The sequence below is a fragment of the Poromitra crassiceps genome, assembly GCF_964638095.1.
Source record: "Poromitra crassiceps genome assembly, chromosome: 4".
NCBI classification, from domain to species: domain Eukaryota; kingdom Metazoa; phylum Chordata; class Actinopteri; order Beryciformes; family Melamphaidae; genus Poromitra; species Poromitra crassiceps.
In genome coordinates, this window is record NC_139626.1 from 48013509 (window position 1) to 48029571 (window position 16063).

Sequence of the window (16063 nt, forward strand, 5' to 3'; positions counted from 1 at the left end):
GCGTCTTTCCCCCAGGGCGAGACGCCATCCAAAGCCTTGGTGACCTTGACAGAGACGATGTCCACCGGCTTCAAGAAAGACTGGAAAGATTCGCTGGTAAACTGCGGTTTCAGCCAAGTCTGAAGGAGAGAGGGCGGAGGATGAAGAGGAGGGGTTGAGAAGGTGAAAAATAAAGAACAATATATGGACCATAATATGGACCGCCTTCGGCCGCCACACCATACAAAAGCGACAAACATGGAGGAAAAAGCTTACCTGTAAATCTACGTGATGAAGGAAGGACTTTGCCGGGTCTGGCAGTGGAGGACCTCTGATCTTCTTCACCACGTAAACCCTGAGACAGAGAGAGACAATCTGAGAGCAAAGTTGACAGAAGGAATGCAGTTACAGTTGGACAAATAAGAGATGAGCAAAATCTTATTGCAAAAGACACAAATATCTTGGGGAGGTGCTTATTACTTGTGTCTCTCTAACTCTCCCCTCTGCTTACCAGGTGCTTTTCTTGGTCCTGAAGAACATGACAGCCAGGAACAAGACCAGCACTGCACATATGACGGTTCCCACCAGAGTGTAAAACTGGACATCAGGACGAGCTGACAACACAGAGCAGAGCATGACACGTTCACCACAAATTAATTTAATTTGAAACACCAAACCTTGGTTTTGTCTGATCGGTTTTAAAGCTGCATTGAGCAATGTTTTTGTGTTAAAATAAGTGTTAAATGGCTCTATATATCGAAAAAATACATAATAATCATTTAAAGCCATCGCAATCTGACCTTCTGTTTCCCAGAAAATGTCAACTTTTCTCTGATTGGATCAAAATTGGCGGCAACCTCAAACTATCCAATCAGAGAAAAGTCGACATTTTCTAGGAAACGGAAGGTCAGATCGCGATGCCTATAAATTAACATGATGTATTTCTTCACCCCGAATCCAACGCATCCCTGAGTCTCTACGAGTTACGGTTGCGGAGATACGTCCGCCCGCCCTGCCTGCAGGACTACAGGAGAGAGATAGAGGACAGTGGGGGGTGGGGGGTTCCAACTCACTGACCAAACACTCTATTTCAGTGATTGCTGTCAGAATATAGAGCCATTTAACACAAAAACATCTTCTCTCAATCTCGATCTCCTGTTTCTCGTTTAGTTTTTGAGCATATAGCTGACATCTTACCTAGATCTGGTTTACTTTATGCGTGATGAGTGAGCAGCTAAGGGGTCTCTCTCAGACATTTTCCCAGAGCACATGGATCGCAAGTATCACATGGAAACTAGTGGGACCATAGACTATGTCTTGCGGACAAAAGCCATAGTTTTTAATGTAAAAATATACCCGTCTTATCTGATAAATCACAAAGTGGGTCTGCAGAAGAGAAGAGGGTCCCATCATCCTCCACCTGAGACGTCACCCTATTTGTCCAAATTACATATTTGTCCTAATTAGATTCTGTTGCCCCAAGAAGAGACGAGTGAAATCTCCTAAAAATCGGTCTCCTCTGTCTCCATATTTTTCTTTTTCTGCTCTTGTTTCTTTGGTTTCCTCTAGTCTGGTATAGTATAAAGCATCACAGATCAGATGGCAGAGCATGCTGTGTGCAGTTTACTGACATCACATTGCAGGTCAGGATCTCTGGGTTTTTCATACAGCTCCCAGGCTGTCATTTCTAGCCACAAACGTGTGAAGTCTACTCCCAGTGTGATAAGATCATTTGAGTTCACATGATCTGTTTGTTGCTCTGTGTGTGTTCAGTCACCATGAATACCTCAGCAAATGAAGACAGAGCCATGAAAGAATGCTCAGCATCACTGTGGGACAAACCCATGAACCTGACCTGGAAGTGACTGGCATTGCCCGGATGCTGCGTTCCTCTGACTGTAGCTTAGAATCTATACAGCTCAGTGGCCTTGTGGTTTGAGTGCCTGCCCTGAGACTGAGAGGTTGTGAGTTCGATCCCCGGCTGAGTCATACCAAAGACTATAAAAATGGGACCCATTTGCCTCCCTGCTTGGCAGTCAGCATCAAAGGGTTGGAATTGGGGGGTTAAATCACCAAATGATTCCCGAGCGCAGCACTGCTGCCGCTCACCGCTCCCCCAGGGGATGGGTCAAATGCGGAGAACAGATTTCCCACACTCAGGTGTGTGACAATCAGTGGGACTTTACCTTTTACCTTTACAGTACCCAGGGGTGTAGCACAACATTATATATAGTCAGACCCACTCTTACCCCCACTACGATAACTCTATCTATAACTAGCTAGTCGGCCCTGTTTGCATTTGGCAATCTACAATATAAATCGTTGCTTTACCTGTCTTAGTGGTCCCGATGGCCGACATCCATGATGCAGTGGGGCCCCAGTCACTCCAGGTTGCGCAACCAGGTTCGAGTCCAGGTTGGACTCGAACCCGCGCCTTGTACCTCTCCCCTTGTTCCAGTGAGTCTGGGTCCAGCTCCGTCTGACAGGCCACTGCATCTTTATGACACACTTTTTTCCGCACAGATGCATCATGGGAGGGATCCTGATAGGCATCCAGGGATGAAAAAAAAAAAAGGACGTTCAACTACATCTTTCTATCTGTTTTTCTGCCTCACAATCCCACCCAAACGCTCTCTCTAGTTCTTCCCTCACTCTCGCGGGCAAACGTCACACTGTTTTTGTTTTGTTTCATACATAAACTCGACTGGAGTCGACAAAGAAAGAGACAAGATTTTACATCCACAAGTCAAGAATCACCCAGACAGCTCATTTTAAATGATTCACGTTCACTCACAAACTCAGACTCACAACACTCTCTCTCACACACATGCGCGCGCACGCGCACGCGCACGCACATGCACACGAGCACGCACACGCACACACACACACACACACACACACACACACACACACACACACACACACACACACACACACACACACACTCACACACACACACACACACACACACACACACCTTCCATGTCTGAGCCTCTTGTTTCCACTGGAGTTGCCAGTTGAACAGAGGCAATCTTGCATGGCTCTCCACTTCAGGGAACGAGAGGGAGACGGTGGTGAAGTTGACGGCTGGCTTTCTAGGAGGATTCAGCTTTACTGAATTATCACACCCACACCCACACACACATACACCCACACGCACACGCACGCACGCACCCACACACACACACACACACACACACACACACACACACACACACACACACACACACACACACACACACACACACACACACACTGTTTTAAGTCTTCAAGTAGTTCACAGACTCGGCCTGACATTAAGTAGTAAGGAAGGAGTACTATGTAATAGGCTGTGAGTGTATGATCCATGTGATTGTACTCACTGTGGCAGAATGGCTTGAAGTTGAAGTTGATCAAGCTTTCCTTCAGAGGCTCACAGTTCACATTAATTGAATATACATTGAAGCTCTTAAAGACCTGAGAAAAATGTAAGTCAAGACAATTGTTTGTAAAATACATATGAGACAACTTTTAGACAATTTTCCTCAGTATGATGGCAGGCAAAAAGACCTAGATTTCTGTGGGAAATACACGTCATCTCAATTTTGCCCTTTGACATTTTTACTATTGTTTGTTGAGTTTTAAATGTGGTTATATTTTTGTCATCACTGTAAGATGTTTTGGATGAGAGTGCCAGCCAATTGCTTAAAATGTATCAGTGATGAGGGTTTTCTTTCTCAAATGGGATATTCGTTGGATATTCACTGTTTGAAAAACTTCACACAGACTCTTAAACAAGCGCACATTGGCAATAGCTGTGACCACATATGATGCAAATTCCCAAAATGCAAGATGGCAGGTGCGGCCCACCCTACTCTGCATTTCAAAATCCCCCCACGCCCCCTTTTAGCCAATTGTCATGAACACAAACACACACACACACACACACACACACACACACACACACACACACACACACACACACACACACACACACACACACACACACACAAAATAAATTAAATTAGAAACAAATGAGAGTACTCTTTGAAGGATAGTTAACTGAAGTCCCTAAAATGTTAACACTTTTACAGACTGGAGATTGAGATAGGGAGATTAAACGCTTGATCGATTGACATCTGTTTTTTGTTTTTGTTTTTAAAGTTAGGTAGGTTAATAATAATAATTATTATTATTATTATAATAATAGTTGGTTACTGATGAGTTTCAGGACCGGGTTAGACTCACATACAGTACAGTAGGTGTAATGACTCACATAGGTGTAACTGAAGACCAGAGAACATTTCCTCAGCGCTGGTGTGGAGTTGTCAAAGGGTTCCAGGTTACAGGAGACACTCTGGTCTCTGAAACAATTTTAAAAGATCAATGTTAATTTCATATTCCACGCTGCACACAGAATGACATGACTACACACAGAGAAAGATGAAGGTGCAAGCTGCAACCAAAAATGATCCTTCCACAAAGAACCTTTCAAGAACATTTGGGGAGATGGGTCAAATATGTAAAATAACCCTATTGTGCAATTGCAAATTAGGTTGTAGCCTACAAAGGCAGATGAACAAAAACACAATGCAGGTGTCAAAGAAGTGCAGAAAAGGTTCCAGAAAAACAACCAGAAACAGATGTTAAATGGCATCACTCTGAAGAACCATTTTCAGCTTCTTTATGTTTCTGTATGTCTCTCCCTGTCTATCAGGTTTGGTTTTGTATGGCGGTCATGCTTACTGTCTGTTTGGTATTCTCTGCACCTTGCTGGCGGACAGGGTGCACACGGTGTCCACACGCATGTCGATGCTGTCCGACACGTATGTGCTGTTCCACACACATGTGATGTTGTTATTGTAGTCAGTGAAGCAGCTGAGACCTGTGGGAGGCAATGCAGATGAGTCTGTCACCTTATAGAGCTGCTTTTGTTGTTGTTCTCAGGTGTCTTGTGAAAAAAGATCTTGAGCTCAACGAGGTTGCTTGATTAAAAAATTAAATAAACAAATGAATCAATCAATCAATCAATCACTAACCGTCAGGTAGGCGGCTGCAGTCCTGGCAGTCCTGGTTTTGGCCGGTGCAAACTTGAAGCAGAACAGGGAGGAGGAACAGCAGACAGGTTGTCTTATCCGCCTCCATTTAGGAGGTCATGAAACTGGTCTGGAATGAAGATCTCAAACTGCAGGGTGGATTGTGGGAGATCTGGTGGTTGGTGGGGAGTCGCTGCTGCAGCTGGAGGTGGAGAGCTGTCACTGCTTTCTCCTTCTTCTCATCCGATTCTACACAGAAGAAGAGATGCAGCTGATGAGAAGTGGCTGTTATGATGTAATGATGCTTTCGTGTTCCTCGTAAGGATTTTTCTCATTTTTTATTTTCTGAAGATTCAACAGCAGGGTTATCTGGGGGCTGAGCCAATGGAGGCTGAGCTCTCATAAGGAGAGTCTGAGACCCCATGAACACATACACCACATTATTTAATCACAGATCATGCATTTTTCAATGCCATTATATTATTTGTGTTAATGAGATAAATAGGCTAAAACCAAATTTCTTTTTAGTTTTCCAAAAGAACGAAGCACCTTATCTTCACTTCATCACCTTGGACAGCACCCTTTGTTGTGTGGGGTGCGAAAAAGGGCTGCTGCTGCTGTGTGTTTGGTGTGTGTGTGTGTGTGTGTGTGTGTGTGTGTGTGTGTGTGTGTGTGTGTGTGTGTGTGTGTGTGTGTGTGTGTGTGTGTGTGAGAGAGAGAGAGAGGATTGGATTAATGATCAGTTATATCTCTCTCATAACCGTGGTGCCAACCACACACTACAGTAGGCTATGTGTGTGTGTGTGTGTGTGTGTGTGTGTGTGTGTGTGTGTGTGTGTGCGTGCGTGCGTGCGTGCGTGCGTGCGTGCGTGCGTGCGTGCGTGTGTGTGTGTGGCCTATGTGTGCGAGAGTGAAAGTGTTGGATCCACTATGATGTCAATGGTTGGACCACGTAATGAGCAATGAAGTCTCTCTCTCTCTCTCTCTCTCTCTCTTTCTTTCTTGTAACCGACTGCTTAAAAAAAGTAACCGACAATAGCATGTCTTAATCCAGGGGTTCCCAACCTTTTTTGGCTCGTGACCCTATTTTGATGTCACAAAAATCTAGGGACCCACGACATTCAAATTCCGGTACACCATCGATAATGTGACATTGTCAGTGATGTCACATAGTATGCTTCTTTCCCCCCGCAGAATTCTGACTTTAATCTGAGAATTCTGACCTTAATCTCAAAACTCTGACTTTATTCTCAGAATCCTGATTTAAAGTTATAATCTCAAAGATTTTCATCTAAATAAAAATAAATAAATAAAGAGTCACTCACAATGTTGATTGAGGCTATGGTCCATTGATGGAAGCCTTTGCAGTATAGACCTTATTCGCTATAACCCCGGACAGCGCCATATTGTTGACATACCGTCCTGCAGCTGACGACTGTAACGGCCTTATTGTCATTTCTGTTCCATTACAAAATAGCGATAGTGATGACAGCAATAAAAAACCCAGAGTTGTTGTTTGTATGCTGCCGTTAATGCCTGTAATAAATAAACAAAAGAAAAAACGAGGTGAACAGACTTTGCTGTGAGGAGCTGTCAGAAAGTTTCACCTGTCTCTCACCCAACTATCCACACACATCTCCTGTGCTGCTGTATCCTCCGTCTCGCTCCCTTCACGTCTGTGGACGGTAGAGATAGAAACAAACCACGGGGACTTTATTGCTGTCATTACTACAGCCATACTAGAACACAATTGGAACGATACAGGTAACGCTAACGGCGGCTAGCTTCCTATAAACGCTGCTCTCACATAGGTTGTCACTTAAGAGCTGCAGCATTATGTCGAGAACATGTCGGCGGTGGGCGTGCCCGTACCTGAGTGACGTCAATCGAATAAGGTCTATAGTGACATTATGTGAGATTAGTAATGTCACATAATGCAACACTGTTTGGATGTCACCTGCAATTACCACTCATCGCCATAGGTGTCACCCAAGAGAACAAAGCTGAAATCTTAGAGATTATCACTTTAAACTCAGAACTAAAAAATAAGTAACAATTTAAAAAAATCGCATGTGACCCTAATCATCTAATCATCAGTGGTCAACCCTCAATAGATTCAGGACTGGACATGGCCCCTGCTTGGCCAGGCTTCACAAGTGGGGCAGCAGCCCAAGCCCACTGTGTGCTTGTGGAGAGCAGCAGACAATGCAACACATCATCGAAGCTTGCCCTCTACAAAGACTTGAAGGAGGACTAGTCACCCTCCATACAGCAGATCAGGAGGCAACTGCTTGGCTTAAGGACTTTGCATTCGCTAAATAAATAATCTAATCATCTTCGGTAGTATTAAATTGGGTCTGGTGTAAAAAATAAAAAATAAAAATCAGGCGATCCTATTTGAATTCCAGGCGACCCCACTTAGGGTCGCAACCCTAAGGTTGGGAACCACTGTCTTAATGAGTGCCCCTCTAGTGGAGAAAATGTGATACAGTGCCCCCGGAATCCCCTAGCAGGCTACTTTTCCCCCAGTGGCTGGCTACGCCATATCCTACTCCATAAAGCCCTGCATCATACATGATGCATCAGAGCTCTTTGCATACGTGGGGCCCCACAGTGCGGGCCCTTTTTATTTTTTCGCCCCTGCCCTTCCAACAGCCTGAGTCCACGACTGCGCGGAGACATCAAAATCAAAAGCAATGTCGGCACTGGTGTGCTATGCACTATTGTTTTTTTTGTTGTTGTTTTTGTTATGGCACTGTGTACCTATGTGGCAGCCTGTATGTCCAAGACAAATTTCCCTCGGGACAAATTAAAATAATCTTGAATCTTGAATCTTGAAAAGTCCACACAGGGTTTTTCTGCGTGTTTCTTACCTGTTGATAAAGCTGCTGAGGACCTGCCTCGAAGAGATTGTTTCATTCCTCTCACTCAGGTACCGGCTGCTCTCTTTCTCACCGCCGCCACACACGGCTGCAACACATCGATTTGTCACCTACACAAAAGAGAGATCAGGTTCATCACACTCTTTGAAGATTACTGTCAGAAAATGAGTCATTTCTCTTTAAGTCTTTTATCTGGTGTCAGTTTAAATCCACCTCCTCCCCTAAAGGTTAGAAGTGCAAGAATTGGGGCGTCCCGATGGCTTACCGAGAAGAGCGCGTACCGCCGTACCATATAAGGCCCAGTCCTTCCTGCTGCAGCGACCTACAGTATAGGTTCAAATGCAGCCTGCAGTTATTGCTGCATATGATCCTCTATCTCACTCGCCCATACCTGTCTCTCTCTATCTCTGCCAATTAAGAACAAAATGCTTAAAAGATAATCTCTCTAAAGTCATCTGTTAGGCCTGTGCTTTTTTGAGTGTCAGTGCAGGACCTTGCTCAAGTATTTGACTTCTAGCCTACTTCTTAATAGCTACAAATTTTAATCTCAGTAGGCTATAGCTAACTTCCGGACGGAGTGTTTGCATTTTCAAAAGCTTTAGATTTACACTACACTTTCAAACAGTAGGCCTATCTCAAAATCTGTGGTGTGTTTGTTGTTGTTTTGCATGGGTCTCCTTTGCGACAGTTCTTTTTATGTAAAAGTGCTTTCAATAAAACTGGCTTCTCTTGACCGGAGCAACTGATCAGTGCTGCCTCCACCTCATGGTAAATGCATTTATATAGCCATTTTATCCAAAGCGCTTTACAATATATATGCCTACATTCACCCATTCATGCACCAATGGCGGCAAGCTACCACGCAGGTTGCTGGCGCAACCATCGGGAGCAATTTGGAGTTCGGAAGCTCGCCCAAGCACACTTCCACATATGGACTGGAGTAGCCGGGGATTGAACCAGCGGCTTCTTTTATCCAAAGTGGATGACAGGATGTGGTGTGTGGGTTATAGGCCTACACAGCCCACTGAGAAACACTTACAGTCACAAATTCACAAATAAACTCTCACCCCCATGTAGAATAATGCAGAATATTATAGACAATAAATGCAGTAACTGACATTTTTGTCATGATTGGCATTCTTTTTGATAGCGCACCTCAATTATTATTACACGGATCAGCTGAATGTTCAATTCATATTGGCCAATGAACCGCTGCTTCACTAATATAAGGTCTACTCATGTCAGACATGTCACTGCCAATTTGATTTTTGATTTAACTCATCAACGTAATCACATTTGGTGAAATGAGCAGTCTGTGTTTCAGATTGAGTCTGACACAAATGATGTGAAAATTACCTTCCTCCCAACACAAACTGGATTCTGTGACAATAACATGAAGCGGACGTTTTGACTGACAGTTAATTTTAGGCAACTAATAACAACTGTGGTTACGGTTAAAGGCTTCGGTCATGGTTAAATAGGTTTCACTAAATGTATAACCTAAAAGCTGGGACTTGAACCCAGGTCATCGGTATGAAGGTAAATGCAGACGTCCACCACAGAGTTTCAATGTCCCACTGCTTCCTGTTCAGTCATACCTCCTTCCTACACCTTTCATGATGCAAACACATCATTCTCTCACTTTGTGTGCATGGAACACAGATTCTAAGATTTCATGCTTATTTGATGACATTTCAGGAGATCAGCCTGAACTAACCACACTGCAGACAAACACTCGGCTAATCCTGAGGCTGGAGACAAGGCAATTGTAGATAAGATAGATAATCCCCCCCCCCCCCCCCCCCCCCGATTTTTTTAGCCCATTTTTATCCCCCTTAGTGCTAATTTACTTTTATTTATCCTGGTTGCTACTCCACCCTCTGCCGATCTGGGGAGAGCCGAAACTGGCTCCATGCTTCCTCCGAGACATGGGCAGTTAGCCAGCCGCTTCTTTTCACCTGACAGGGGAAGCTTCTGTGGCCGGGACACTTTGTGTATGTTAGTGACTTCTTGGTGGGACATCAGATTCCCCGACTGCACTTGAGGGCCACACTCCAAATCAGCGGAATTGGCTTCACCTGCCAGCCTGGGTGGGCAGGGGAATATAACGCTTGTTTTCACAGAGAGAAGCGGGGAAGCAGGAGAGACGTACAGGACGAGACGGGAGAGCAGAGAGGAGAAATGGCTGACTGACAGGAGTCCAGACGGAGGAGCGGCGGAGATGGGGAGCAGCGTTCAGCCCTGCCTGCGGCTTGGGTGAGATGCAGGTGTGAGCGGCTTGGCCGCTGAGTACCCCTCTCTCCAGGCGTACCTATGGGCGCACCGTGGCGGATTCACGGGGGAGAAGGAGAGAGGGGGAAGGCCCGGAAGCCGCTCCACCTGGAACTGGGAGCCGCAGGCGGGGTGGGGCTCCCCAGTCTCTTACAGATGCCGTTCCTCGTCCAGACGAGAAGGACACAGTCGAGAGCCAGAGAGAGGGAGGAGAAGCCGCCACCGAGAGACGAGACGTGGTGTGTGAGCCAGGTGACGCAGATCTAGTCATCCCACAGAAGAGCGACAGAGTCAACACAGACAGGAGCCGAGCGGTGTAGCGGTGACCAGCGCTGATCACCAGTGAAAGCCAGGGGAAAGCCAAGGACCCGCAGCAGAGGGGTAAACGTTTCGACGAGCCCCTCTGTCGAGTTAAGTACCTGTTTTACCCCTGGCTCCGTCCTCCCTGCTTGCACTTTATTCAATACGGCGATGGCCGGATTTTAATACCATTTTAGCCTTTTAATATTTGTCACTTCCCCCTTGTTTTGATCGGGCCTTTTTATCTCCAGCCAGTTTTTAATCGTCCACTGTCCCATTTTAACTCCCCCCTGTCAAGCCCACCGGGACTCTTTTTGGCCGTTAGAACAGCTCACTAACTCCTTAACCTCAATCGGAGTGCCGTGTTTATATGCATGTTGTTTTGAGTTTAATACCTACGGGTTCGTTTTTATAAGAGTGCAGTGGCTGTTGAAACGGATATATTTTTTGATGTGGAACGATGTACATTGAGTGACAGTTAGCTGACGCTATACTTTGACCCCATCAAGGGAACCGGAGGACCAGGACGGGAGACCAGAGCCGGAAGCAGCGACGATTGGACTTTTTAGCATAGTACTGGACTTGGGGCCGGGCCGGGGAAATCATTTTAATATATTTTTGTAATAAACATTGTTAACTTTTTACCTTGGGTTTTTAGTGGTTTTTAACTCTGCTTACTCCTGATTTTAAAGAACCTGTGTGACCACCTCTTTTATTCTTAATGAGTTCCTAGTCTCTTAAAACTAGGTGGCGTTGTCGGCAACACTTTTAGAATATTAACCAGGTTTTTTATGTGGTTTTAGCCACGTTACATTTGGCGTTGTCGGCAGGATCAGGACTTGAGCAGAGTTATAACCCAAGGGTTTTGTTTTAATTTAATTTTCTAATTTTCTTATTCTTATTGCTTAACCATGATGATGACTCCCGTCTTCCCAGGGGCACCCTGGGTGCCTAAGTTCGGCGGGGCAGACTCTGTAGACTCCGCTATGAGGACTGGAAGGAACAGCTACAGGTGCTGGTGCAATATGCTGGGCAAACTGAACTACAAAAAGTGGGTTTTGTGATGGGAGCATTGGCTGGGGAAGCTAAGAGACAGTAAGGTTACAGGGACTGCTAACCTTCAACCATGGGGAGATGTGGCCGGGACACTTTGTGTATGTTAGTGACTTCTTGGTGGGACATCAGATTCCCCGACTGCACTTGAGGGCCACACTCCAAATCAGCGGAATTGGCTTCACCTGCCAGCCTGGGTGGGCAGGGGAATATAACGCTTGTTTTCACAGAGAGAAGCGGGGAAGCAGGAGAGACGTACAGGACGAGACGGGAGAGCAGAGAGGAGAAATGGCTGACTGACAGGAGTCCAGACGGAGGAGCGGCGGAGATGGGGAGCAGCGTTCAGCCCTGCCTGCGGCTTGGGTGAGATGCAGGTGTGAGCGGCTTGGCCGCTGAGTACCCCTCTCTCCAGGCGTACCTATGGGCGCACCGTGGCGGATTCACGGGGGAGAAGGAGAGAGGGGGAAGGCCCGGAAGCCGCTCCACCTGGAACTGGGAGCCGCAGGCGGGGTGGGGCTCCCCAGTCTCTTACAGATGCCGTTCCTCGTCCAGACGAGAAGGACACAGTCGAGAGCCAGAGAGAGGGAGGAGAAGCCGCCACCGAGAGACGAGACGTGGTGTGTGAGCCAGGTGACGCAGATCTAGTCATCCCACAGAAGAGCGACAGAGTCAACACAGACAGGAGCCGAGCGGTGTAGCGGTGACCAGCGCTGATCACCAGTGAAAGCCAGGGGAAAGCCAAGGACCCGCAGCAGAGGGGTAAACGTTTCGACGAGCCCCTCTGTCGAGTTAAGTACCTGTTTTACCCCTGGCTCCGTCCTCCCTGCTTGCACTTTATTCAATACGGCGATGGCCGGATTTTAATACCATTTTAGCCTTTTAATATTTGTCACTTCCCCCTTGTTTTGATCGGGCCTTTTTATCTCCAGCCAGTTTTTAATCGTCCACTGTCCCATTTTAACTCCCCCCTGTCAAGCCCACCGGGACTCTTTTTGGCCGTTAGAACAGCTCACTAACTCCTTAACCTCAATCGGAGTGCCGTGTTTATATGCATGTTGTTTTGAGTTTAATACCTACGGGTTCGTTTTTATAAGAGTGCAGTGGCTGTTGAAACGGATATATTTTTTGATGTGGAACGATGTACATTGAGTGACAGTTAGCTGACGCTATACTTTGACCCCATCAAGGGAACCGGAGGACCAGGACGGGAGACCAGAGCCGGAAGCAGCGACGATTGGACTTTTTAGCATAGTACTGGACTTGGGGCCGGGCCGGGGAAATCATTTTAATATATTTTTGTAATAAACATTGTTAACTTTTTACCTTGGGTTTTTAGTGGTTTTTAACTCTGCTTACTCCTGATTTTAAAGAACCTGTGTGACCACCTCTTTTATTCTTAATGAGTTCCTAGTCTCTTAAAACTAGGTGGCGTTGTCGGCAACACTTTTAGAATATTAACCAGGTTTTTTATGTGGTTTTAGCCACGTTACACTTCACTGGTAGGACATAGCACGTGGGAGGTTCACGCTATTCCAACCGGTTCCCCTCCCTCCGAACAGACGCCCTTAACGACCAGAGGAGGAACCACATTAGCAACCAGGATATTGCATGTTTTGGTGAAGGGGGTTCCTATATGAAGGAAACCCCCGGGAGGCGGGGACTGCTCCCTAGTCCGATACCTCACGAGTCCGACGACACCTCATGGTTTTGGGTTAGGGTCTGGGGGAGGTTAGGTTTAGGCGTGGGGGTGGGAGAGGTTAGGTTTTGGGTTAGGGTCTGGGGGAGGTTAGGTTTAGGCGTGGGGGTGGGAGAGGTTAGGTTTTGGGTTAGGGTCTGGGGGAGGTTAGGTTTAGGGTTAGTGAAAAACGGGGAACATAGAACCCGGGGAACATAGACATGATCCCCTGTCCAATGCCTCTTTTTTCGGACTCGTGAGGTGTCGGACTCGTGAGGTATCGGACTAGGGAGCATGCACCCGGGAGGCACGGGGAGAACATGCAAACTCCACACAGAAAGGCCCTTTTTGACGACCCCACGCGATACATTTTATTTCTGTGTCATGCACCATATTCATGGTGCCCAGCCCGTCTGGGCTTACAAGACACAAATCATTCAAGTTCAACAATACAAACAAATCAACAAACAAGCTACAAAAAGCTCAAACATAAACAAGACAAGACAGAGTTGTATATTCAGATGAGCAACTTCTCCATTCTGAGTTTCCAAGCACTCCCAATAAACCTAGCCAAACTAAATACTTTTCATCTCTGAATAACCATTCCAACTTAGCATCATCTCCTGACCAAAATAGTTCAGGTTTCTTATTTTGCATTAACTGAAATAGAGACAATCTTGGTTCCTCATATAGCGTACAATGAAACAAAAAATGAAATTCATCTTCCACAACACCTAATTCACATGTATTTAGTACATGTATTTGTATTTAGTAACTGTTACAGTTCTGCTACATTGTAGCCATATAGTATCCTGTACACACATAAGCTGTTATCCCAGTTACATCACATATTTACACATGGGATGACCGTACAGCCTCAGTCCTCCTGTTACCCAACAACTCCACCAGGTGGGTTCAAGTTAATTGTGCCTCTACTGTATGTTTAGCCTACCGCTTCCATAATTTACCTTGTGTTTAAATCTTGACATTTTGCATACATAAATGTCCACTTTGCTAATTAGGCTGATTGATATAACACAATCCGCCTATATTTCAAGTTGATAAAGGCTTTTAAATGTTCTGTTCTAAACACTCGCTGCTGGTAGCTCTGGAAGATCCTCTGCCGCACATGAGGTGATGTATTTTTACATTTCCAGCTGCACCAACGCAGAGATTTGTTTAAAATAACTAGAAGAAGAACTCAGGACTTAAAGTATATGAACGATGTGATCACCTCTATGACTGAACAGATGTGTTCAAATCACCAGAGCGGATGAGGGAAAGGGAATGAGAAATGCTCCTCGATCCCTCAACGCCCTCCATCACTGGGCCCTTGAGCAAGGCACCGAACCCACAGCTGCTCCAATGGCTGCAAGCGGCCAGCAGCAGAGGACTGTGGTTTTAAGGTCTGTGAATGCGTCACTGTATCAGTGTGAATCAGGGTGTTTATGGAAATGTGCTCAGTCAGCGTTCATCAGAAAAAGGACATGGAAACATTACTATAGAAGAGGCAACGTTTGCCGATACATTAGATTGCATTGGATTACAGGCTGGTAGATTTTGTTGACACTTCGTGATTTGAAGGAGATTATGCAACTTACTTTATTATCCGTTATGCAATCTTTTCAATCTGACCGAAACAAACTGATGTTGAACCCTGCATGGCAAATAAATAAATAAATAAATAAATAAATAAATAAATAAATAAATAAATAAATAAATAAATAAATAAATAAATAAATAAATAAATAAATAAAATAAGATCAACATTCAATCTTTAGCCTTATTATTCATTCCAGTGTTACTCTTCGCATTTTATTTCTCTTAAAGTCGAGCTGAAATGGGATCAGGGTCTGTGATGATGTATTCTGACTGAAACAGGGTAGAGAGGTGGGACATATGGGGAGGGGAGGAGTTTCATTTGACCATTGTAAAGTGGGCGTGTCTGGGATTAAAGACTGGAATTGACATTGGCCAATGCTGGTGCTTGAATGCTGCGTAGGGCTTGTTCTGCCTCCAAATCATCGAGTAGGATCCTCGATTTGGGGCAGAACAAACCTGCACTACTCCCCACTGCAAAATCATGCATTTTACAAATCTGAAACCTACCGGTGTCATGTTTCAATAACAGTCTATGTACAAACACAATACAATGTAAATACAGCCCTGTGGAGTGCATACTGTACTCGCTGGCTGTCTCACTGCGCGAGCCCCCGTGGGCAGAGGACCAGGAGGCTGCCTCCGGGCGGATAGCCTTTCTGGCGAAATTCTGGCGTTACAGCAGCAGTAATGACAGTACAGTAACACAACATAACTTATATCAAAAACAGACAAGGGGGTAGGTGTCGGTAAGAACTTGTAAAACCAACAACAACAATATATAGCCTATACACATATTTACACAACTATAGTGCTCTTGCATTTTTCCATAACTGTCCACTATCGAATATTATGATAGAATACTATTAGGCTACTAGTCAATAACTGTACACTGTAACAAAATGTGCAATGTGGACAAAAGTGCACAAGTGTCCAATGTACATTAGCAATGTGACTTTAATAGTGTCTTTATATGAGGGGAGGGGAGGAGGGAGTGATTATATGTGGTTATTGCGGTGGGCACGAAGTACCTCATGTAACGGTCTTTACTGGAGGGGAGGACCTCTGACTGAAAAGGCTCTGTTGTAGAGGGGGTGTTGTGTCATCCATTATTTTGAGCAGCTTGTGCAAAATAAGTGAAGCTGCAGGGGAATCAAACCAAATGATCTCCCTCTTTGGCAGATTTTTTTTAAATATTCTATAAGAATGATAAAATGAACAAGACTGAATGGGATTTAAAAAAGTGTTTGCAGTGCACACACAATCTGTATTTATTTTCTTCTTTTTCC